The sequence below is a fragment of the Felis catus genome, chromosome B2, assembly GCF_018350175.1.
Source record: "Felis catus isolate Fca126 chromosome B2, F.catus_Fca126_mat1.0, whole genome shotgun sequence".
Taxonomy (NCBI): Eukaryota; Metazoa; Chordata; class Mammalia; order Carnivora; family Felidae; genus Felis; species Felis catus.
In genome coordinates, this window is record NC_058372.1 from 125,466,719 (window position 1) to 125,489,338 (window position 22,620).

The window sequence follows — 22,620 nt, forward strand, 5'->3', positions numbered from 1 at the left end:
GCAGAGGAAGGTCAAGCATTCCTTTCATGGATGTCACCATTGGGCCCAACACCGATGGAGTCCACCTAGTCATTCCTCATAGATTCTTGCTTCTTAAGGTAGCAGTTGTGATCAACAGTGCTTGGGGACACCTCATTAACATGTGATCTACACTGTGGCCTGCCTTTTTCCTGGGTGGCTTTGGTGTGCTAGGTAGGTAGACATCGAGAAAAGTTATGAAGAAAGTACACAGCACGCAAGATATCCGGCCAGATCATTCTAATTATGAACATAGGATAAAACACACATGTGAAGAGAATGCATCTTTCTAGAATAGGATAGCTGCGTGTTTTAAGAAAAACATGTTTTTTCTTTTCGACCCCTGGGCGACATTCCCTGTTGCCAACACAGGTGGGGTTTTGGTGAAGCCGGTGTGTGTGCAGAGCGGTGTTTGGAAAACCTGAAATCATGATTTGACTGTGCTTTGCCTGCCACAGACAGGCCCACTCGACCCTGGCGAGCAGGCGGCATGCTATTTCCCGTATGCCTGACAGGTTACCCACCGTAGTCTGATCCTGCTCCATCAAAGCAGGCATGATGGGTTCAATGATTTCTTCCTTTAATTCCTCTTCCTCGTCTTCTTTTTTATTCATGCCACATGTGTCTCCATGTATTCCTCATCAGCCTGACTCTTGGTGTAAGTTTCACGATTTCTCTCCCCAGTGACCGATGACTCTTTCTCCTCAGACCTTTGGGTGCCCCCTGCCTTCTTGCTAAGTGGCAGGGCAGGCACCACCCTGAGAGGTGAGTTGGCTGCATCTACAATGTAGAATTACACGAAAAGAAAAATATAAATGGGGATGTGAAAAAAATGGTGTCAATCTAGGACAATGAGATTAAGTCATAGCTAGATAAGGTTTTTATACGCTCACAAGCACAGCTGATAGAAACAAGGAGAGCTGTCTGTTTCCAGTCTGGTACCTGACAGATCTTTAGGAAGGTGAGGAGGAAAGACGGATGAGGATGTCTCTGTAGGAGCTCCCACCAGCGTGAGCTCCCTGGACTGAGCACTGGGTCTCTTTCACTTCTTGGGCCCTACTAGGGTGCCGGACACATCTTAGATGCCCGCTTAGAGCTTCGTGTGCATGAGTAAATGAACACACTCCAAAAGGGTTTCATGGATTGGTGACACCTTCAAGCAGATACGTAGCCTTCGGAAGCCTAACTTCTAGATTTAGCAGAGGATCATTTTGGCTCTGTATTGTCCCCGGACCCATCTCCAGTTTTGGTAGTTTGGTGTTTCTCTTGAAATACAACCGCTATTTGAGACCTGAAACCGGAAAGTACCTGTGTAGCTTTTGCTCATGAAATACTATTGGCAGCTGCAATGCCTTTTTCTTCCCAGAGTTTTCTTCTTTCAGACTCCTTGCCATTATTGTTGGACTTAACTTTAAAATACCTTCAGACGGATGCCTGGGTGGCTCAGTCGGTTAAGTGTCAGACTCTCGATTTTGGCTCAGGTCATGATCTCATGGTTCAGGAGATCGGGCCCTACGTTGGGCTCTGCACTGACAGCCTGCTTGGGATTCTCTTTCTTTCCCTGTCTCTCTGCCCCTCCCCCCTCCTCAGAATAAATAAATCAACTTTAAAAAATTTGAAAAAACTTTTTTTTTTTTAACATTTATTTGATTTTGAGAGACAGAGAGAGACAGAGCATGAGCAGGGGAGGGGCAGAGACAGAGGGAGACACAGAATCCAAAGCAGGCTCCAGGCTCCAAGCTATCGGCACAGAGCCTGATGTGGGGCTCGAACTCACAAACCGTGCGATCATGACCTGAGCCGAAGTCGGACGCTTAACCAGCTAAGTCACCCAAGCGCCCCAACTTTAAAAAATTTTTAAAAATAAAATCAAATACCTTGAGAATTTTCACCAAAAAATTTTATAGGAATTAACAGCATTTAGCAAGTGGATATTCAAAATACATACCTATTTATTTTCTAGATAAAGTATGCATAACTTCTCATAGGACTAAATAGAAAAAAGTGTTACATTTGAGAAAATTCACATTGAAACTTTGCCATAGTAATGTCCTTGGGGCTATTGTTATTTTTAAAAAAAGAAAGAAAGGTCTATTTGTCTCATGTTCTAAGTAAGAATGGGTGGTGGATACAGGCATTTTCTTTGACTACAAAAGAATCATGGTTTGTGTCATTCAAACATTTTTTTCTGTCTCTCTCCTTTCTACCAACCAAAGAACAGAACAAAACAAAACAAAACAAAAACTCTAAAAACAAAACAACAACTCACAAGAATCCCAGCATCAACAACAAAAACAACAATGAACAAGAGGTTTTAAGTGGAAAGGTACCAAAAGTAGATCAGCAAATGAGAATTTAGAATTTCATGTGGCTTATATAATTCTGAGAAAGAGATGTTTTATATGTTGCTATCAAAGGAAAGTGGGAGAGAGAAAAAAAAAGAAAGGAGAGGAAAAAAAAAAGAAAAGAAAAAGCTCCGTGTCTGGGTCAACGTTTCTCAACAGAGACACCAGGAGTATTTGGGGTAAGGTGGTCAGTCATATTTTACAAACACAATAAAAAATTTTGATACAGACTAAAAATGGGTTGCATTCCTCTTGATTAATTGTACATCTTATTCCCACTTCCGAAATTCCTAATGTTTTAAACTTTTTTCAAAGAGGATTTCTTCCTGTTATAGTTTATAAATGTCTCAACGTGTGGGTGTATGGCAAACCATTCCAAATTTACCCTCAGAGAAATATTCTTTAATTTTGCCTGTTCTGGTTCTCCATTTGACTTTTGCATGAGAATTCGTCTGTCTTTAAACACACTCTCTCTCGCGTGCTGGGTAAAGTAATTAATTCTCATGGCCTTGACTGTTGTTGATGGCCTAGTTTTTACACCCATTCCTGACATTTCAACTACTCTTCAGCCCCATGTCTTAAACAGGGGTCAAAAAACCTGAATTGGGATCTAATTTCCTCATCTAAGAAAAATAGGATAAATCTTGAACTCAACTGATTTTCTCTAGCTCCCTTAATCAAGTCAATGATACCATCATTTGCTGAGTGTCTTAGTTTCACAAATATTTGAGTGGCTATTTGATACCCATGATGTTAAGTTTTAGTACCAAACAGGTAGAGTCCCTGATCTCATGGAGTTTCATAACGCAGTGGCAGAAATGTATTAGTAAAATAACGACACAAATATGAAATGACTAATAGAGATAAAGGCCATGGAAAAACTGTAGATTCTTACAAGTGTATAACATAAAGACATCGGTTAAAAATGGCTTTCAGGCCTGCATTTCCTTTAACTCCCACATTTGATCAATCACTAAGACCTGTTGGCTGCGCCCCTATTTTTAAAGTTGCCTTCTATTTCTCGGATTACTCCAACAGTATCCTCGTTGGATTCTCTCTGTTGGAGACCATCAGCACGTGGTTTGCCATGTTAATATTCTTAAGTGTTCGTTTCTCTCCTATCATTGGAGAATTGTCAGTGGTCCTCCAGAGTCTGTGGAATCAACTTCAGGCAGACTTCCTTGCCTAAATGTTTTCATTGTACTGATTCGGAACATTTCTAGCACCACCTCCTGATTCAGCTTCATTCACGCTGTCCTCCTCACTCAGTTCTGCCTTCCTTCTCTTATTTAACTTGCTCCTTATAGATGTCCATTTTCAAACTGTGAATGCTTGAAGATAGGGGAATCACAGGGGAGGGATGTGGAAAGTGGAGAGGGTGAGGGGTGGGCACTGTTCTCACGGCTCTGCGTTGGATTTCTGTGCAAGATTTCATTGAAAGAAAAGGGTCCAGTGTGAAAAAAACACTTGAAAATGTATGTATCATTGAAGTTTCCAATGAAGATTCATCTTCCCCCAGGAGTGGTTCTTTACTAAGCCTCTCTTCTCCACACTGACTTTTCCCTCTACCTTCAACACTGTGCTCCCGGGTGGGACGCACTTGCTTACCTATTGCCTTGGGTTGTACTTCTAATATACCTGCCTCCTTGAGGCTTATTTTTGTGCTTCTTCTGCATTCCCTTGGTATGTGCTTTATCTTGGTATAAATGAGTGAGTACACCCATGAACATGTGCATACTCTGGTTATTTTAGCTAGTGGAAAATTTCTGTTTCTAAAATTACACTTTTAATCTATTCTCCATTTTTGGCAACAAAATAAATGGAAATAATAAGTACATCAAAAGTGACATTCTACTTGGAGTCTCGTGCTATATGAGGGTGAGTCTACATAGATGGTCAAGAAATAAAGGAGTGGATGGTGAGGAGTACTTGAGAATGTTCTCTCTGAAACTCCTCCTTCCCTGGGATGGATCTCCTGCCCCTCCCTGTCCTCCTCACTCCCTTCCAAAATTGACACGAGCCTGCTGGCTAATCTGTGACATGGAGTTTCAAACTTTGTATCTTACATCCCTTAGGGCAGAATGAAAATCTCTTTTAAGTCCAAGGTCTAATTTGGTAAGTTGTAATAATGTGAGTTTAATTGGACCACAAGTATTGTTATCGCTTATTATTCAAGCCTGTTCCTAAACTATAAGGGGACACTTTTTTGATATATCCCAAATACCCAACTGGGAACAAACAACAAAGAGAACAAGTCTCTGCAGTGGCTTCTCCACTGAGCCCCAAAAACCACATCTGATAAGCTATGTAATTTGCTATAGCAATTTGTGCCAAAAATAAAGGCACACTTTTGCAGAGTCGCGCATTTCTAAGAAAAACCAAACTCCGCCTCATGCTAATCCAGCCTCTTTTCTTTCTCTTTCGAACTTGAGGTTCACGGCCAAAAAATACCAGGTTGAGTCTTAGTCCCATGCACCAATTCTATTGGCATCCCTTGGCCAAATGGCGAGGCCCATTCTCTGCTAGTCCCCCTAGCCTCTCTCCCCGTCACACTGAAACATGAAGGGTGAGCAAAGGCAACAGCAGTGGTCTGTTTTACAACACCCCAATAACATGATGTCTTTAACAGCACAGCGGATTCTTGGCTGATGGCCCTGGTTAAAGGAAGAGAGGCACAGAATCTTCGAAGTCATCAATTTTAATGAGCACTGCAACTATTCCAGTAAACTAGATCCCTTTATTTTTGATTGCTTCACAAAGAAACCTGATACATCCAAGACATTTATTCCTTTTTAGTTCAGCACCAGGACAGGAACTTGTTTTTTCACCACCCGTATTAAGCCCCCAGTGGTGATAAAAATTCCTGTGCAGTCTTTTTGGAGGCAAAGAGTAAAAGAAGCTACACAGAAAAAAAAAAAAATACAAAGTTTTGAAAAAATTCAGGCTTATTTTGGCTCGGAGGTTAAACACGAATTGTTTGAGTCCCCTTTCAAAGTTGGAGTCTGCCAAGGTATCTCATAAGGTTGGTTAGTTTCGTGGAAGTTAAAATAGAAATAAGAAATTTCATCTGCATTTTCAAAGGCAAGGGATACTCAGTGCTGTGTGTGTGTGTGTGTGTGTGTGTGTGTGTGTGCGCGCGCGTGGTTGTTGTGTATGAGGAAGAAATGGGCAGATAAATAAAGCCAGAAGCAGTTAAGAAGTCACCTACAGTAAAATATTTTGAAGGAATATTCTGAACTTTCTGCGAAAGTCACTCTAGAGGTACTAAGTAATTCCTGAGGTCCGTAGTGAGATAAAAACAGGTAAATTGCTCGAGATGTTTGTGTCTCAGAGAAAACAACAACCCGGCTTTTGCTTCTAATCTTTTTCATCTTTGTGCAAACTCACTGAACTCTCATTCCAGATCTGAAGGCAACAGGCAGGCATTTGTTTTAACTCCTTAAGTAAACTCAGGTGCTCGAATCATTAAAGTTGCAAGTCCTTGTATTTTTCAATCAAAAGAAATTCCTCCTCTTCTCTGTTAAAAAATCCTTTAAATACAGGGGGGAGAAAAAACCAGCTCAGAAAAAAATTACGCAAATGGCAAGGTAGTGACAGGGCATCTATCAAAGTGGCTCTGGAAATTCCAATTTTTAAAGTGCTATAAAAATATCATTATTAATGATGATTGACTGGGTTTTCAGAGCCAGGATATTTCAAGGCTGCTAAGTTGGAGTGGCGTGAAAAAGTGGGGGTGCTAAAATGGCTTCAGGGTTCCCTCACTTTGTTTCTTCATTGATTTTTAAGTAACATGTGAGCACACTCAAATTGATGATTTTCATTTTGAAGTAGTTTGGCCTCTGTCATGGAGGGACTTCCATCTCTTCCCGACCATCAGTGTCTAATTCATCTTCATCAAGTCCCCGGCAGGAAGATTTGGATCTTATTACTTTTTGTTTTACAGTTTTATCGTTTACAGGAAATTGGGACACAGAGAAAAAGGGAGAGGAATCTACCCAAGTTTTCAGTAAAATGGCTCAATGGGAGAAGATACGCCTTCCCTCATGGATCTCGTAGAAGCTCCTGGATGGGGCGGCCCTAGGAGATGGGACAGTTGAGACCATCATCCGCTACTCCCTTGAGATCATTTTTGTTGGCTTGTTCGTTTTTGTTTCTTTCACATTCCTGAAAGCCCTTAGCTCCTGGTTTTTGTAAATAGGATACCTTGTACCTGTGGCCCTTATTCTACAGATGGGGAGATTAAGGCTAGAGGAAACACATACCGGACCGGCAAAACCATATTCGATTTTGGTGTGGTTAGCGGTTCCCATGAAAGGCTTCTATTCTGCACTATTTTCAGTCACTGCCAACACTGGGCAAAATGACAAGGATGATCTTGTAGAGTGTAACTAACATGTGCTTGAAGAACTTTACAGACACAATATCCTGTTTAGGTAAGGCCCAGGACCCAAGTTGGAGAACTTCTTTGTGGACGCCGGGAAACACATGTCCACACTGACAAAACCGATCATTTACTGAGCAACGAGGTTTCCCTTTCGACCCGGCTAAAGCTTCTTTCTTCGCTTTCAACCCCCTGCTTTTGACAGCCAGCCTTGCTACATCCTCTCTGAAGACGCACACGTTCTCCAGTCCTCTGGGAAGATACCAGTGTGTCCTTTGACAGTGTGCCCAAGAGGGAGAGAAAGAAGAGCTTGAGCAACTGTGAACCAGGCAGTTTTTGTTTGTTTGTTTGAAAAAAGATCTGCCAACCTAGCCAAGACATCTTGTCGAAGTTACAAGACTGTCAGTCTTTATAATCGCTCTTCATTGTTTCTTTTCTGGACCCCGCATTTTCATGGAGGGTAGATAATCTTCGGCATTATCCTCATTGGCTCAGTTTTGCTTTCAGTCCCTTGGGGTCCTGCTGACTCTATAAACGTTCAACTCCTAAATCCAGTGCTGGCTCACCCAGGAAAGGAAAAAGCAAATTGAACAATAAAATTCAAGCTGTAGCTTCCGTTGTGACTCAAGAGCAGAAAATGTTTTTAAGAGCCAAGAGCACATAAGTGCCATTAATCACCAAGAATTTATTATTTCTCATTGGGGGCCCCAAATAAACACCATTTTGCCCAACTTCATTACTATCTGGAATTTGAAAAGCTTTTCAAAAATAATTAACTGACTGAATATTTACTGAGGGTTGACCATTTCAGAAGCTCTTTCCTAGAAATTACATATGCCAAAACGGAGAAAGTAGCACTTTTTTCTTCTTTTCTTTTCTTTTTAATTTCTCCCTTGTGTTTCTCTTCCTTTCCTTACTGACCCTCGCTGTGTCAGCCTTTCTATGCATGATCAGTTTGCTGTGATCTATGGAAAACTCCCACCTCAGGAATTTGAAGCTTGTGGTAAGTCTTTTTATTTTGTTGAGTCCAGGCTATAGATTATTTTTGTTTTGAGAACACCTTAAAGGCTCGTAACATGGCCACAGTTTCTTATTCTTTGAGCTACATAAATAAATTAGACCATTTTGCGGGGGAGGGGTTTTTGCAGGCATATGGTCAGGACACTCTTCTGTATTCCTGAAATATTAGTATTATTTGGGTGTTCACACAATAGATTGATAGGTTCAATCCTTTCTTCCTCCCTCCCTCCCTCCCTCCCTTCTTTCCTTCCTTCCTCCTTATCTCCTTCCCTCCCTTCCTCCTTTCCTTTTCTTTTTTTCTCTTTCTTTCTTTCTTTCTTTCTTTCTTTCTTTCTATGTTCCTTGTGCAGTCAATAAACATTGAAAGAATATTATAAATTCATTTGTTGGTAATTCTTAGAACACATTAGAATAATTGATTTGGGGAACCTGAGTAAATATTTATCATAACAAACCCATGTTTCTCGTTTCCTGTGGAAGAGAGCTGCATTTTCCTTCATGCATAAAGATCATATCAAAAGCTTATGTTAAACAATAGTTCTAAGTCCATTCTCTTGTCTTGGGGGACATTACTTCCTGAGATAGCTAGTCTACAGTTTAACTAGAATATTTAAGATGCAAGTAAGAATTTTTCAAAAGTTTCTTTTTCTCGGTTGGGATTAACAACTTTAATAGAGCAGAACATTGTAATTTCATATGCTCCATCCCAATAGGGAGCTAATGGAGAAAGACCACTGCATTTGTTGAACACCTATGGTTTGCCGGGCTCAATGTGTATTTTCCCCACAGCCCTGCAGGGTGGGCATCATTATCCCTATTTCGCAGATGAAGAAACAGAGGTTCAGAGGAAGTAGATGATCTAACCAATGTCAAACACATAATAAGTAGCAGCACTAGGAAGATCTATGTGGTTCCAAATCCATGTTTTTTCCATTATAACCTATTATTTCCTATAGGTGAGAAGGCTAATTTAATATTTACCAGTATTGCCTACCTACACAGGTAAATGCACAGAGAATACTAAGTCTTCCAGTGGTCTGCCAACCTTTGGCTAACCCATCTCTCCAAGAATCTTCAGGATGAGCAGAGTGTCTTCTTTGCCTCACTGTTCTGCCTAAGGGAAATGAGAAGTTCAGAGAGGCCACTCCAGAATTTCAGCCAATTGCCGAGTGTTCAAGCTGAGGAGACGAAGCATATGCAAACACTGCTGTATCAGCTGCAAGGAACTAAACCAGAGTCAGCCTGAGTTTTCCTAGGATCTTCAGGTGTGGTCTTTTTATAAGGTGTTGAGTCAAGACAACCTCACTTGACAAGATCAGAACAAGTGCTCGGTGGGACTGGGGTGGTTGTGGCCCAAAGTGCAGTTGGAAAATAGGCAGACTTATTTTCTGGGATAGAGGTTTCCTTTTCAGAGCTTCTGTCTCTACTATGGAAATTCCTCTTTTGTCTGCACACCGGACCTTCATATTATTTCTACTTTCCCCTGAACACCATCTGATCTGGTGAGCTATCACTTGGGAAGAATCTAAACAGTTATATCATCACTTGCAGGAATGACTGATGGTAGAATTTCAACAATCAAAGTAGGCAAGTGAAGAAACTTCAAAGCAGCACAGGTTTCTTAACACCCTTCCATGTTTAAGACATAAGTGACCGTTCATTCATGAGCCATTCATGGGTAAGACTGACCCTGGAGGTTGATGAAGGAAGGCTAATGTAGGTGGCAGATGGGTGTTTGACCAGAGTGTACCTCTGAGAAACAAACAAACAAATAAACAAACAAAACAAGAGTCCTTTGGCTGGCACGTTGCTGCTCTGTTATCTTCCACATCACTCTACTATGGACTCTGGCATTTGGATTGAAGCTGACTATGGGGGTGGGGGTGAAGGTGGGGAGTTGGGGGCCGGTGGGTGGAAGTATTTTCTTTCCTGCAGTTGGGTTCTCAGCCTCTGTAGAAGAAGGCCAAGATGATTCTTTCGCCTATTATAACTTGGTCAGAGATACTTCCTAGAGAAGAAAGAGTGATTATGAATACTGGCAGCCTTAGGCAATGCAGTATAACAGTGAAGCACAATAAAAAAAAAAAGTCCATTGACTGTCTATGATGCCAATAGAAGCTGATGAAGTTTTCCTAAATCTGTTTCCATATCTATTGCTTCCTGGAAGCGTTTTTGAAGTCCAGAACCTTTAGTTGTGGAAGTCAGGAAGGTTCCTGGAGTGTCAGCAATTTACCTATCCTCTTACTTATTGTAGGTAACTAGGGAAGAAGGACATTGCCAGTTTATAACATGATCCATGGTGTATGAAAACATTTTCTTTTTTTCTTTTTTTTAAAATTTGTTTTTAATGTTCATTTATTTTTGACAGAGAGAGAGACAGAGCATGAGTGGGGGAGGGGCAGAGAGAGAGGGATACACAGAATCTGAAGCAGGCTCCAGGCTCCGAGACACCAGCACAGAGCCGGATGCAGAGTTTCAACTCACAAACCGCGAGATCGTGACCTGAGCTGAAGTTGGACGTTCAACCAACTGACCCACCCAGGTGTCCCTGAAAACACTTTCTAAGAAGGAAGTTTCTTCTACAGCCATTCCAGAAGCACTGCTACTTTATCTAGAAGGTGAAGAAATACTGAAAACAAAGCCACTGTTGCAATCTGTTGTGGGGTAGGTAGATGATATATTTCTTTTGTGCTTGAGGGGTTGGCCTGCAATGTTTGTGGTAATTATAACTTGTTTCTTGCTTAGAGGAGAAGGGGAAAGGGCTTGAGGAAAACTTCTGTATATTCCACACTGGAAGAAGGATGTGTTGAAGAACCAACACAAAAAAATAAGCCAGATGAAAAAACGAGGAGGAGAAGGGAAATCTTTGTCAACAAGTAGATGTGATGAACTAAGTATCTTTGTCCATTGGTAGAAATTAGGCTTATTCATATTTCTTTTTGATTTGATTTTTAAACTTGTATCCTTCCATTAGAGCATTACCCTAGTCGTTTTACATTGATTTCTCTAAGTTAGCCTCCCTCTAGTAGGTTATGAATGATATGAGGTCATGCATCATCTTTTTTTGTATCCTTAGCATCCAGCCGGACACAGAATAGGTTTGCAACAAGTGACCAATGAATGAGTGAGATTATTTTTTAGACTCTAGAATTTTAATTCTACAACAGTCACTCCTTGGGAATGGGTTGCCCTTGTGGGTCATCTCAGAGAATGTAGGGGGTGAATAGAAGCAACAAGCTGACATGAGTTAGGCTAGATGATTGACTAGTTAAGAAGTACAAGCCCTCCCCCCCCTTTTTTTTTTACTGTCATTGACAATCTGAAACATGAATACAGGGAATCTAGTCAAAAATGATACCTTGAGACAAAGAAGGTGACACAAGATTGGAAGCTTCCACAAGAACAAGATTCCAGAAAGATGTGCTCGTAGCAGGGCTGGCTTTATGGGAGCCTAGCCTGTGTAGTCTCATAGAATCCTATCATCAGACGGCCCTGGATTTGATTTGTGCTGTCCTCTTGCAGTCTTGAGATTCTTATTATTTTTTGAACAAAGAGTCCCACAATTTCATTTTGCATTGGGCCCTGCAGATTAGGTAGCTGGTCCTGGCTGCTAATAAGATGATGGGAGCTGCAAGGGCCAAGATCAGAGAAGCTGCAATGGATAATTATCTGCAAAGAACAGGGGAAGAAGCAAGCATTGGTTGTAACTAGAACTCATCTTACCTGGCCCCTGAGTGTGTTGCAGGCACTGTATAGGGTGGATTTCCCAGAAGGGTGAATGATGGGACCACTGGTCAAGGACAGGTATCCTCTGGGGGAGGAGTGTTCAGGAAGTTAATCAGGAAGACCCTTTTCTCTCTGGGGTAATGTGAGAGACAAAAAGAAGGACTTACAGGGTTGGAAGACTGGGCTGGTCTCAGAAAGAGTGAGGACATGCCTGAAAATTCAGAGTAAAATAGCCTGAAGGGCAGAGAAGGGATCTTTAGGTATTTCTATTGTCTGTCTCAAAATAGGGCCCCATTGGAATGCCAGTCGGAACAACCTGCAAAGCCTCACACCAGGGACAAATTTTAGAATGTAAGTTGTAGAAGACACTAAAAATCCAGAAAACCTCACTCTGGCTTCTAAATATACCAGATGGAAAGGAAGTCGTTAATGGGGTGCCTGGGTGGCTCAGTTGGTTAAGCATCAAATCTTGATTTTGGTCAATGTCATGATCTCATAAACCCTGCATCGTGCTTTGAGCTGACAGTGTGGAGCCTGCTTGGGATTCTCTCTCTCTTTCTCTCTCTGCTCCTCCCCTACTTGTTCTTTCTCTCTCTCTCTCTCAAAATAAATAGGTAAACATAAAAAAAAAAAGAAAAAAGGAAGTCAGAATTATATGCTAAGGAAAATAGCTAGGAAAATTTCTTTTTTTTTTTTAAGAAGTTTGAATATCTTGGGCCTATGGGGAGGAAGATGTTTGGTACTGTAAGAGGACTCCAGAATTGTCACCGGGAGTAGCCTGGACTATAACAACTGTGACCCAGCTGAGGATGAGCAAGAGGAAATTAAACTGGGTGGAAACTTTGTGAGGTTCTTCTCCTGGAGGGCAATTCCAGACATACTCAAGTGGAGGCATTTTCCAGCCTCTAAGAGATTCCAAGAGATTCCTGGGCATTCAAAAAGTGATGGAACTGTTATCTCAGTCAAATAAAAACATACATATCATAACTATTTGATAGTGAACTCTCTGTTGGTTGGGAGGACGTGGCCATGCATAAACGTGGAGTATTCATGGGCCTATGTTCTATAGCTTCTCAGAGCAGGCCTCCAGATATGATAGAGAACCTGCCAAGATCACCAACCTCACTGACCCCTGCCACTGTGATGGTTCATGTGGGAACAAAAATTGTAGTCACAGGATCTGCATCTCTAGGATTAGGTAGGAAAGGGAAAACATTTAGGGTTGGGTGGGATGTTTTTTGTCCTCTTCCCATTTGTGTTCATGACTCTAGAAGAGAAAGGAGGGTAATAGCTGGTTACATAGAAGGTATCTAAAGGAAAGAATTTGTCTTGTGGATCATGCTAGGAATGTAAGATGAACAACTAAAAATGGAAAAGGGCCCTGGATCAAAGTGGAGAACATATTTAATAAAGAAGAATGGATAAAAGGGAAGAGGAAAAACCAAGACTAACTACCAGGGAGGTAATAAGGATAGTCGGCATGGCAGAGAAGGGGTTTGTATAGTGGAGGTGGTCCTTTGTAATTATTCTTTCATTTATTCAATGAATACCAGAGATGTTCACTAAGAGTAATATTTATGACCTTGGGAAACTATGTATGTCAACTCAGAAAAGGAGGTGGCAAAGTAACTCAAAGTTTTAAACCAAAGTTTTAAACCAAATATATATATATATATATATATATATATATATATATATATGTATGTTATTGAGAGGACAAGGCTTTAATGGGATAAAACTCAGCCTAAAAATATCAAGAGAAAAAAATACTTTATTTAAAATCTGATGTGGGGGGCGCCTGGGTGGCGCAGTCGGTTAAGTGTCCGACTTCAGCCAGGTCACGATCTCGCGGTCCGTGAGTTCGAGCCCCGCGTCGGGCTCTGGGCTGATGGCTCAGAGCCTGGAGCCTGTTTCCGATTCTGTGTCTCCCTCTCTCTCTGCCCCTCCCCCGTTCATGCTCTGTCTCTCTCTGTCCCAAAAATAAATAAACGTTGGAAAAAAAAATTATAAAAAAAAAAATCTGATATGGTAGAAGGAAAATAGAATGGTGCTACATATAACTAAGGTATACATTTAGATGAAAACAAAGGTCAAACAAAAGAGACATAAGCCAATTTGCTGTCATAAAAATATACCACTCAGACCACTTGGGAAGAGGAAACATACAGATATTATGTTTTTGGGGCTAAATGTTAGTATAAAGTAACCCTTTGCAGTAATGAGAGAATGTGACTACCTTTTGGAAAAATAATTTTGATAAAACTGAAGTATTTGATATGTGCTTAATTTTTTAAAAAAATTTTTTTTTCAACGTTTATTTATTTTTGGGACAGAGAGAGACAGAGCATGAACAGGGGAGGAGCAGAGAGAGAGGGAGACACAGAATCGGAAACAGGCTCCAGGCTCTGAGCCATCAGCCCAGAGCCCGACGCGGGGCTCGAACTCACGGACCGCGAGATCGTGACCTGGCTGAAGTCGGACACTTAACCGACTGCGCCACCCAGGCACCCCGATATGTGCTTAATTTTTAATGTTGACGTTTTTAATCCTCAAAATGATGTCCCAGACAAGGGCAAATTGTTACTGGTATGTAACAAGATCAAAGTAAGTGTTTGGGAACTTTTATAGCAATTCTCGTTATCACCATATTTAAATTTTATTTTATAAAATTAAACCTAATTCTTCACTGCAGATGCTTGAGAAGCACTCTCTTAGTTCATGACAAAATAGAATTCAAAAAGTGTACTGCTCCTTAGAATGCAGTTTATTAGGAAAAGGAATCGAAAGACAAAATGAAAGAATGGGAGAATTTGAGTGTACATTTGGGAATTAGTCCAATGGGACAAATGAGGGAAATCATCTAAAAAGTAGTGTGATCATATTAGCAGCTCTCCCAATGAGAAAAAGGAGGGACCCCTTTCTATTGAGTATTATATATTGGACTGTTCTATTTAAATATCTTTTTTAATTTTCACCCTTCAGATAAATGATACTATTCTAATTTTTTTAATGTTTTTATTTATTTTTGAGACACAGAGAGACAGAGTATGAGTAGGGGAGGGGCAGAGAGAGAGGGAGACACAGAATCTGAAACAGGCTCCAGGCTCCGAGCTGTCAGCCCCGACGTGGGGCTTGAACTCATGGACTATGAGATCATGACCTGAGCCGAAGTCGGACACTTAACCGACTGAGCTACTCAGGCGCCCCAATACTATTCTAATTTTTATGAAAGGGAGGGAGACATGAGGCTCAGTGACTTTAGTGGGTTGCATGATGCCCCCCCCCCCCAAAAGATGTGTCCACATCCTAATCCCCGGAACCTGTGAATGCTACCTCATATGGCAAAAGATGTAATTAAGCGAAGGATCTGGAGAGGAGGAGCTTATCCTAAATGGCTCCTAAATGTAGTCACATGTGTCTTTATAAGACAGACACACAGAGGAATAGATGAAGAGGTGATGTGACCATGGAAACAGAGACAGGAGATGGCCAGAAGCCAAAAAAAATGTCTGGAGCCCCTAGAAGCTGGAGAAGGCAAGGAACAGATTCTTCCTAGAGCCTTTGGAGGGATTGTGGCCTTGCAGACACTTGGTTTTGGCCTCTGGCTTCCAGAATTCTAGAAGAATAAATTTCTGTTGATTGTGAAACCACCTTGTTTGTGGTAATTTGTTACAATCGCCTTAGGAACTTAATATAGTGACTTAAAGAATCTTCAAGAAAATGGAAAGTGCGATATTTAATTTCAGGGTTAACTCCAAAGCCTTTTACTATGACCTATCACATTACCAGCCTCCCAGACCTTATCATGCTGGGATCAAATGGTGAGAGGGCTGGGGACGTTTGTCTACTGACTTCACCTGGTTTCTCAAAGCCTCCATTCCCTCAACTGAAAACGAAGTGTCAGAAGCCAAATCAACAGTTTTACTGAGAGGATTGAACATGATGCTGTGTGTGTAAAGTTCTTCGCAAATTGTAGAGCTCTATTCGCATACTAATTACTAAGACATACTCCACCCCCCACCCCCACCCCGGGAGACAGAAGAGGTGATGCTGGCCACCCCCTTTCCGTTCACTATCTGTTGCCGATGCAAGGGCACTGGGTTGCCTACTGTTTTGCCATCGCAGATGGTAACATGAACCTACACCCTTCTCTGGACGCACGGTCCTAACGTCACGTGCCCGCAGGAGGAACAGGACAGCCCTGAACTTGTTGAGCAATTTCTTTTTGAAAGAAAACCTCAGAGCTACCCTGCCAGAAGAAAATAGTTGTTTCCAGGAGATATTTTTTTCAGTAGTCAGAGGGATAATACTAAATAACTCCGTTCAACAGGTGAGTTCATTTCTACTTGTTTATTTACACCCTGCCTTGTTCCAGAAAGGGTTTAAGGGGGATTACCTATTAATACCATACAAGATAAAATAAAGTGAGAAGTAAGTGGTGAGGAAAGTAGGACAACAGGAAAATGAGACTTAGAAAAATAAAGGAAATCAGGAGTGGGTTAGACTGACTGTTGAATAAGGTCTCCTGCCCTTACGAGGGTTGACTACACAGTCAACCGTAAGCTTTCTTGCTGTTCATACAAAAAAAGGGCTTTAAGTCAAGGTCCCCAGCAACATCCTTTAGGATGTAATTTGAGTCTCCCAGGGCACCACCATGGCAGATCAAGGCCCCGACGACCTTGACCCTGGGCATAACAACAATCATTTTAGCCTGAATTGAAAATAAATCAGTAAAGCATCAATGAAATTTGTGTCTCTGAGGAACATAACTTCCTGATGTCCTATCTAATATAAACTAGGTATAAAGCTTACATTTGCAGAAACCATTGACAAACTAGCTGTGCTGGATGACTGTAAATCAGATCCATCAAAGGGGATGTCTACCAAACGCGGTGACTTGGGTTTCGGAAACGTTCATCCGCAGCCCTTCCTTTTTGGCACTAATCAAGGGAGGTTTGATCCGCAGCCACTCTGTTCATGGCAATAAACTCAGCGTCTGCTTATAAGAGAATGTCTATTCATCTCTTCTCCAGAACAGGGGAAATACGTTGTTTATAGAAAAGTGTCATTAAATTATTGAAATTCACATGGAAAAGAAAAGGCAGTCCAAGCACATATTTGTTTTTACCCCACTGAAATCACTACTTGAAGACTAATTCAGTTACTGTTTCGGTGTGAATTGTGAGCTAATTCCTCACGGGGAACCCTTTATGATGTTGCAATGCTTAAAATAAAAGCATTTAAAAGGGCTAAATTACACTTTTTTTTTTGGTGAAAATTGATGGTGGGTAAGTAACTATAGCCATTAAGCCCCTTTAAACCTGAATTCTCTCTCTCTCTCTCTCTCTCTCTGTTCCCTGGCAGGAGTTGGCAAACTTTTTCTGCAAAGGGCTAGATGATAAATATTTCAGGCTTTGTGAGCCCTGTATTCTCTGTTGTGACTGTTCAACTCTGCCATTGTGATAAAAAAAAAAAATAGCCATAGACAATTCACGAGCTAATGGGTGTACCTACATTCTATGAAAACCTTATTTATGAAAACAGGTGTCAGGGCGATTTGGCCCATGAACCATAGTGTGCTGGCCCTTGCTCTATGATGTAGAACTGCCGGGTTTTAAGCCCTTGTTTAAAGTTCTCACCGTCTTCCAAACTGTTTTCTAAGAGAAATTTTGGTTTGAGAGTGTGCCTCCCTGAAGATGATGGGAAGGCCTTCCTTTTGGGTGAGAAGACCTTAATTTTTGAAATAGACCGTGGCCACCTGTATACCAATTATTTAAGCATGGAGCTCTTTGTTGCATCAGTAAGACAGAAAACCCATATGCTTGACTTCCAGTCAAGCCTCGGCCTCGATGTATCAGCAGTCTGGCCACTTGTCAAGATCTGCCTAAACGCAGATAAGGGAATGAACATAATGGTCACAATCATGAATTCATTACTCTTGATTTAAAAAATTTCAGCTTTGTATGAAGCCAGGGTATAAGAACATTTATTTGTACGTGCGCAATGTTACGTTATGTTTTCCCGAAGTACCCTCACAGAAAGACCGTCTGACAGCACAGCTTTATCTTTTATTAAGGATCGTATGTAACAGGGACCGTTTAGAGAACATATTTCTTCTTTGGTGAAATTGCTGTTGAAGACACTTTCCATGAGCTTGTTTTGTGTCCCTTATGTAAAACTCTGTCGGTGACCCCTCTTTGAGTTTAGTGCCGTGGCAAAGTGTGTCTATTGTTACACTTCCTGTAATTAACCAGCGAGTGCAATGTATCTCCTCCTGTACTGCTTTCCCGTCCAGTTTTCTAGCTGGTTCCAAAAAGTAAAGCTAAGTATATGTTGCACTGCACAGATTATATTTAGCCAAAGTTTTCTTACCCATCCATCTCTTCTTTTTCATTCTTGATCTCTTCATCTTTTTCTAGTTTTGCTGGATCTGACTGTACTTGTATCTTAATATAGAATATCATAGGTTTATAAATAACAAATAAATAATAAAATTTGGGCTGGTTGAAAATGTTAAAGACCACAAAGGACATTTTCTGTGTTTGAAAATAGAAGAACAGGAAGTGATCACCAGGCTGCCCGTGGCAGATGGTGTAATGATAACAGACAATAAAACTATTAAATTCATATTTTGCTTTCAAATTCTGCAGCAAAGAAAGTGGTCTGCAGGCTAGAAGGATAAGAACAAATAACACCTTGAATTTTTTTTTTTTTGAATCTTTGTTTTTGGGAGATTTTTTTTTTCCTTTATACCTTGTCTCATTGTATTTTCACCCTGTGAGGTAGTCACACTAGTTATTATTATCCTCCTTTACCGAGAAGGAAATCATGACTCAGCGTTAAATGACTCGTCCACATTCACAAACAATGCAAAGAGACAGTTGACTGCAACTGTCTGTAAATGAGTGGAAGTAAGATAAAGCCTGGTCAGGATAAATGAATTTTAGTTGCCATCGCTGAGTGCCAGTGATGCCAAGCTACTCAGAAAACTGGGGTACTGGGCAAATAGTAGGTGCTCAAAATATCCTTTTTTTCATGAATGAATAGGAACTGAGGACAAATCTCAGTCGTTACTGAGATATTGCAGAGACCAAAAGGTGAACGATTAAGGGAAGTCTCAATGCATTTTTCAAAAAAAGGGATAAATTCCACAATCCATAAACAGGTCAATTATTCTCAGAGGCCATCCCAGAAAAAGTCAAGAATAGATTTTTAAGCTAATGGTTTGTGAATATTAATAAAGCAATGTGGTGGTTACTAGGAGTGAACATAGGTCTATAAGGAATGTCATGTTACGCTAGCTTAATTTACTTTCTTGCTTTTGAAATAAAGCTACTTTAAAAGACCAGAGGATTGACTAGGAAAATTAAATTTTCACAATAATATCATAAAAATAGAATGACTTGTTGAACACTTCCTATATATGCCAGGCACTATTTGTTTTATTTCATTTACTCCCATAATGATTCCAGCCGGTTGGGACTTTGTTTATCTCCCTTGTCACAGATAAGAAACAGAGGATAGTAAAAGCAAGTCTTGTACTCAAAGTCATATTGCCAGTGGGTGACTGGGCTGGAATTGAAGCCAGATTTATCTGACTCAAAGCTGTTGATGATAACTACCGCATCATATTGTGTTGACACACAGAGGGCTCATGAGGTCTTGAGGCTAAGGATACACAGGCTGGGTCATAATACCTTTAGGCAGATTCACAACAGGTTGAAAACAAACCTAAAGCATGTTGCTTGCTCTTTTGGTCTTAATTTGCTTAACATTTGAATCGATGAAATAAAACCGAGGAGAAAAGCCAGTCTTATCACTACCATTAATTCACATTTGCATAGTGTGTCCCATTGTACAAATCCTTCACATAGCTTGTCACATTTGATTCTCATGCTTTAACAAGACTTATGACTAGCTCCCACACCTCTCTCTCTCCGCCTATCCCCCAATTTTTCTTTACAGAGAGCAGAACTGAGGTTCAGGGAAATCAAATGACTCAATCAGAGTCATATGGTGAATAACTTGGGGATTTTTGTTTTCTGTCCCACTGCCATAGATATGGAGTCATGATTAGAAATAATATCAAGACTTGCAAATGCCAGATCAAAGCCATCAAGATGAAGTATGAAGGCGATGAATGTAAAGTCTAACATTGAAGTACAAAGTATGTTTTAAGTTGAGTGTTTGATATAGGCCAACATTTCTGTATGATTGCTTACAATGGTGATTTAATTTTGGCCTGGATGAAGGGAAACATGTCTACATCATGATAAGCAATACTCCCATTAAGCATGGAACTGTTCAAAGCATACATGGGACCCACGTTTTCTGGACCCAGTATTTACTAAAAACTTGGGCGAAGTAGAGCTAGGACCTAGAGGCAGGTAACTACTGCAGAGGCTGTGGGTTACATGTGGTAGTGGAAGGGAACGAGTAAATAAATAGAAATTCTAGTGTACCGCAAATTTTTGAGAATTAACACGTCAAAGAGCTAAAATAATATCTGTTCTGTGTTGGTCTAGGTCCAACAGGTGCAAGTGTCAGAAAGTCAGATTTGGGCTCCACATAAGGACAATTCTAACCCGTGGGCTCTTCTCAGGGAAATGAGCCTTGTTGTGAAGTTTTAGTGCCGGGTCATGGGAAGCATTCCCTCAGGGGCCGCATGGTCTTTCTTGCTCTTAGAGTCAGGTAAAAAGTGAAATTATAATGGCTTATGGCTCATCCCATCTAATATTAAGCGATTGTTTCTAAACTCACTCTAGGAGGGCAAGGAGGGTTCCCAATTTGGTTTCCACGTAGGTCCAAGCGATGCTGGGTGTATAATAGATAGTCAATGACTCTTCATTGAAATGAATCTTCAAAAGGGAAAGAAAAGGACTAGGGGCTGGTGGCGAAATAGGCACCAGGATACATTGTTTCCGACATAATTAACACTCCCTGGATCATTTTTGGGGGACAAGCAGAAGTGAGGAGTTCTAGTTTCCAGTATTTGCACACACTGTGCCTCTTGCTTGGAATGTGCTTCCTCCTGGATTGTCTCCTGGCTCAGCCTCTCACTGTAGTCAGGTCTGTTGAAAAGGCATTTCGTCAGAGAGACATATATCTGCAGTAGCAACCCCTTAAACTCCATCACTGCCCTACACACCTACCCTGCTCTATTACTGCCTAGCATTTTTCATTGCCTGATAATACACACACACATACACACACACACAATGTCTCCCGTCCTTTGAATGTTAGCTCCGTGGCTGCAGAGGTTTTATTTTGTTGTTGCTTGTTACGGATTACATTTTGTCTCCTCAAAATCTGTGTGTTGAGGTCCTAACTCCCAGCACCTCAGAATGTGACGTTGTTTGGAAATAGGGTTGTTGCAGATGCAGTTACTTCAGATGAGGTCATACGGAAGGTGGGCCTTGATCCAGTATCATGGGAGCCCTCATAAAAGGGGAAATTTGGACACAGAGACATGCCCACAGGGAAAACGTCATGTGAAGAAGGGAGAGGTTGAGGTGATGCTTTTACAAACCAAGGAAAGCCAAAGAGACAGCCATCTATCAGAAGCCACAAGAAGGGCATGGAACGGTTTCTCCCACACACAGCTCTCTGGAGGAACCAACCCAACTGACACCTTGATCTTGGACTTCTGGCCTCCAGAGCTGTGAGACAATACATTTTTATTGTTTAGGCTAGCTGGTTTGTGGCACTCTGTTATAGCAGCCCTAGCAAATTAATATACTGCTGTATCTCTGTCTCCAGAACCGTGAATAGATAGAGTCAGCGTTCAATAAATATTTTTTGAGTGAATGTTGAGTGAATGCATAAATAGATGAATGAATGAATATCTGTTACCTCAGGAAAGTCATCTATTTTTTTCTAATCCGCCATGTTGTCATTTGTAAAATGACACCCACTACAGTCTAGAAGATTTATCCAGTTCTCATCTATTCTACCACATTCATAAAAAAGAACTCTTGTGACAGAAAAATTGACCATATATTAGAAGTTATCAAGGAAGCTTATTTAATCTGAATCTCTGTGAAAAAACTACAGACATGGTTCTAGGGATGATTGAAATTTTAATTTGACCTGAGGCAAAAGTCCGAAACGAATAATTTCCCGAGTTCGCTTTTAGACTTCAACCCTGTGTTTTTCCTTGACGAATTTATCTATTTATAGAAATCAGGTCAGTGAGACTGTGTGAGTTATAGGCAATGCGGTTTCATTGCACTCCAGGCTCAACTGTCTTTCAGAGTAGAATCTTCCTCACCGAGGAATTGGGCCGTCAGCAAAGAAATGGTATAGAAATCATAGAGCAGAATATAGGACATTGTCTTCATGGTGGAGAAGTTTGGGGGTGTCATTACCTGAGATAATATTAAATTTATCTGTGCGTCTCCAAATAATGGGCTTTGAAGAAGCAGCTGAATGAACAGACAATGAACAGAACCCTGGGGAGGGATCTGGAGGTAACTAGATTCATTAGTCTGGATTCTCTCTGGAAAGCGCCCACTGGCCAGAGGGAGCTTACATTTTCAGTCCTTTGAGACTGGCCTCGGTGGGCTCTCCGGGGCTGACAGAGGTGATTTTCCAGAAATCCAGTCTGTGCTACAGAGCTCTGGTTCCATTTCCCTTCCTAGATCCCTCACCTTCCAGTGGACCTGTAGGGTCATGTTCTCTGTCTTCTAGCATCCAGAGCCTTTGGCCCCTCCTTTGTGAAACTTTTTCAGGTGTCCTATAATTGAAAGTTAATACCTTCCCCTTGCTTCTTTTCCCTTCTTCTCTTCCCAAGCTCACATTTCCTGAGATGGCTTTCCTGTGCAGTAAAAGACATTGATACCTCAGTGTGCAAAATGGATAGATTCATAGGCGGTGAGGAAGGAAAACACAGAATTTATAGCCCCAAACAGGAGTTCGACCCATCTCCCATAGTCTATTGAGCCCTGTGGGGTAGATGTTTTGAGCTGGAAATTTAGTACTTTTGGCTTCACCAACTCTTGGGTTCCTCTACTGTCTTTCCTTAGCTCAAGTCTGAGAAGCCCAACACAGTGTTAAATATATGAAATCAAAATCAGCTAAGAGCAGAACATGACTCCTACTTTCCCAACCCTACCCCACTTTTGCAAATGG

General features: G+C 41.1%; 1 long non-coding RNA gene across 1 annotated transcript in view; it reads right to left on the reverse strand.

The window, feature by feature from the left end:
- The window catches only part of LOC123385557, an 86,515-nt gene that overhangs the window by 1,559 nt on the left and 62,336 nt on the right, over positions 1–22,620 (reverse strand). Inside the window, exon 4 of the long non-coding RNA XR_006598341.1 lies at positions 543–798. This is a non-coding gene — a long non-coding RNA (uncharacterized LOC123385557). The remainder of the gene's footprint in view (positions 1–542; positions 799–22,620) is intronic.